The sequence below is a fragment of the Vitis riparia genome, unplaced genomic scaffold (assembly GCF_004353265.1).
Source record: "Vitis riparia cultivar Riparia Gloire de Montpellier isolate 1030 unplaced genomic scaffold, EGFV_Vit.rip_1.0 scaffold639_pilon_pilon, whole genome shotgun sequence".
NCBI lineage: Eukaryota > Viridiplantae > Streptophyta > Magnoliopsida > Vitales > Vitaceae > Vitis > Vitis riparia.
The window spans coordinates 156,837-161,168 of record NW_023269721.1 but is presented as its reverse complement, the minus strand read 5'-3'; positions in this window follow the sequence as shown (position 1 = coordinate 161,168).

Genomic DNA, 4,332 nt, shown 5'->3' with positions numbered 1-4,332 from the left:
GTAGTATTTCTCTTTTGTATATGAAAGTTATTCTATGGTAGACTTAAATGCAAAACTTAAAAATAAAAAATAAAAAATTGTTCATACCAATCACCTTTCCCTGTATATTAACAAGCATCTATATATATATATATATATATATATATATATATATATATATATATATATATATATATATATATAGGAAATGGGAATGGAGGAGGGAGACTATTAGAATCACTATGAAGCTCTTGTAGCTTTGTAGGTTTGCAGGTGATTCATTATTTTAGAAGGTGATGTCAATGATAGAGAGAAGGAGGTGATGTTGATGTAAATGATGGAAAGAGAGTTGACATAAAAGAGAGAAAGAGTAAGACAAACAGGGGAAACTAATTTTTATTTTATTAATACAAGTAAATATTACTCAAGATCCAAAAAAAAATTCAAAAATAATAAAATTTGATGATTTGAAAATTGTAATTTATACATCTATATTTATTACTTTCCTCATTTGTCTTATGTTGGGATGGTTAAGTTAAAAGAAAGGTCATGTTGAATACAAAATACATGCTCAAAATTGTTAAATTATATATAATGATCATGTCTATATCTTTAAATAAATATAATAATCTAATTATAATTTTTTAGAAATTTTATAAAAAGATTACAAAATTTATATAAGAATTTTGGAATCCTCAAACTTGATATTTTTTGAAATCTAGCTGGACTTGAGGAAGATTATTTTATATTTTTATTTTTCAATGTCCATCCAAAAGTTAATTAAGAATTCAAATATCTTCACTAATTTTCCTTTCTAATTTCTTTTTTTAGAATTTGTATTTTACAATTAATAACACTTATACTATATAACATTATTATAACCATTTATAATTACTAAGTACATATAGGGCATAATAAAGGAAAGTGACATAAAAACAATATATATATATATATATAAAAGAAAACTATTAAAACACACAAATTCGTGATATGAAAAGGAAAAAAAAAAGCATAAAAATATTCATATGACATATTAGAAAAAGATAGTCCAATTTAACTAAAAACTATTGTAATATCATTTTTAGATGTAGTTTAGGTAATATCAAAACTATAGGATCACATTGGCATATGTTCCATATTGTAGTATTAGCTAATGAATTTTAATTTGCAATCAGTTTTTTTCACTCATGATAATCTTCTATTTTTCTATTTTAATTATTAGAAACAATATATTTCAAAAATCAATTTTTTTAGTGAGTTATAATTAAAGTGTAAAAGTAATTTTGAATTTTGATGGTAAACTAAAATTTTATAATTTTACAAGAGACATTCATATTAATAATAATAATAATAATAATAGTTAATTGAAATTAATATTCTTCAATTACTCTTAGACTTTAATTTAATTTAATTATTTTTATTTATAAAGTTATAATCCTATTTTGATTATAAAATAATAACTAATATTATTATAATATGCATTTGTGAAAAACTAAGTTTGAGATAAGGAATCTTTATGCTTTAGCTGTATAAAATAAATACTCAAATGTAAAAGGAAATATATTTATATATTTTTTGAGAGGATGTGAGTATCAAAGTGGGTCAGTGTTCATCAATTACAAGAAATAAAATATAGCTTTTGGAGAGTTAGTGGTGCAGCACTAAGTAAGAGAAGTGGCTTTTTTTTCCTGTCCTTTCATTCATTATGAGAACTACAAGTCTATATGCCTAGAGAAGTGTTTGTTTAGAGCATAATGATGTTGTGAACGGGAGACAAACAATCAAACCTTTTGGTGTTTGCTTGAAAGGGAGGGTTTGGATTTACCAACTCGCAACTTGGAAGTTGGAACTAGGTTCAGTTGTTGAAACCGAGGGCTCAGGAAACTTCCACTGCGTACAACAATTAAACAAGTCTATTCAGAATTTATAAAATTTTCAATAAAAAAAAAAAAACAGTCCTTTAATTAAGCACGTAGTACATACCCATATAATTCATGATTTTTAATTTGTTTGTTTAATAATATTTTTAATTACTGTTACTCTTTTTTTAATTTAAATATAAGTTAGATTGCATTTTAGTCCTCATATGAATTCTCATCACCAGTACACTTCAAAAGGCGTTGTGATTTATTAAGAATAAAATATGAATGATTTAAAAGACTACCAACTTCTCAAGTTTATAATATTTATGGAGTTTGTGGGAGCATGAAGACATCAATGTAAAAGAGAAGGCAAGACACATCCATATCAACAGGAGCTTAGTTGCAAGCGTCGTCCAATGCTTCAATAAGGCAGATTGAGCTTTTGTGTACACACTTGTCAGTAGCCCAGAGAAAAAGGACCCTACACTTTGCACTCTTCCAAATCTTTCCTCATGTTTTTTTTTTTTCAAATTTACACGTTCCAATCCATTCTTTTCACTATATTATAAAATCATTATTATAAAATAAATATTTTTTTTAGACTCTCTCTCTTCATAGCTATTCATTTCCCTACCTACTAATTTCCTTACCAAAAAATAGGGGACTGGTTTTGGGGGAAATTCTCATGTGTTTCTTTTGAGAGGTAGGTCTGAAAGGATTTTTTAGGGAGCTTTCAGAAAAACAAATGGGGTGAAAGAGAAAAAGAATAGAGAAGAAAGAGACTTTGGGAGAAGGAGTTGGACTGGTTTTTGGACAGCTCTGGGGGGTTTTCTTTTGGAAACTGTGGAGAGCGAGGGAGGTCTGGACTGGTTTTTTGGAGATAGAGAGAGCAAAAGAAGCCGAGAGAGGAGGCAAGAAGCAAAGAAGATAGGATAGTGCTCTCAGGTATAACCATTATATCCCTACTCATTTCATTTTATGATACTACTCTTGATCCTTTTACTGCAATTATTTTGAATGTTGCCCTCTGCCTACCTTTTTGGATCCTCTAGAATGTTGTTCATTTTTTATTTTTTAGTTTTTGAGGTGAAGAGGATTTAGAAGATAGAGCCAAAAGAGGGGACTTACGGACTGGCAGTAGGTGGTGAGAAGATCTAGAGATTTCTCTCTTTTTTGAGGAGATTTAAAAATAACAATGCTTTGACATGAAGAATTATTGCAAAGGTCATGAATAAGGTTAAATTCGTAGGATTTTTGGGTATAATTGACAGGGCACAATGGACTTAATTATATATGTTCAATTTGGATTCCATTTTATGTGTTTCTCATGGAAAATGAATGTGGTGCAAGAGACTCTAATATGATAATTTTTAAGAATTTCTTATATTACAAAAGTTTCTAAATATTTACAGTAGATATCTTTGTTGTGCATGTTGTATAATTTTAACCTCTTCTTATCAATTTTCATTCATTGATATAAAGAATATTGGTTATCTTAAAGATCAATTCTATATACATAATTAAAATTAACAGCTAGTTTCTTGATCTTCTAACAATTTTCCTCTCCATTTGTTATGGTGTTGTCTTGTAGACTTGTTGAGTGGTTGTTGAGTAGCTGATATTTCTTTGCATTAAGGTTAGTAATAATTTGGGCTTCACTTCTTCTTATATTTGATTATATGCTTGATAATTCAATTTGTGAAGTATGTTTTCCTCTTTTTTGTTATGCATCAAATTAGTTGATTGATCAGAATATTTTATTTCTTTATATGAATCTAGAAATACATACTTAAATTTTAAAAAATATTTCTAATAGTGATAGCATGTTAATATTCATATATGTAGTATTTATTTTCAATTTTTTCCCTTATATAGGAAATACTTATTATGTTTTACTAAATTATTTATGATATTAAAGGTTCAATTAATTTAGCATATTATTATGATTAGAAAATTGTGCTAAGAACAAAAAAAGGGCTATGTGTCACATACTACCTTGAGGTTGTTGAATCATTTTTTTATTTATGAAATATAAAGGACATTCTCTCTTATCTATATGGTTATAATGCATCAGTTTTCTTGCTGAGTTTCCTAGTTAATCCGAATCACTAAATTGCCGCACAAATGCTGATTCGCAACATGTGACCTTATTTAAAAAATCTTGCAAATTATATGATTTGTTTTAGAAGCCTTCTTGAACACATGCACATGTACCTGATTTACAAAAAAAGTTAAAGAAGTAAATTTCTCATTTTTATTCTTCATATATGCATGCATAAAACCTTAGACTTCCGTTCAAGTATCTTTGTGTGACAAATTTTTTTCTTATTACATGTTAGAGACATTGAAGTTGTCAAAGAGTGAAAATGGTCCTATCAATGAAGTAGTTTCAAATTGACAACTTCTTAATTTGTCTAACATGTGATTAAAATTTTGTCTACAAATTATGCTTGAATTGTCCGGTTGGACAGTATACGATAACATAATGTCT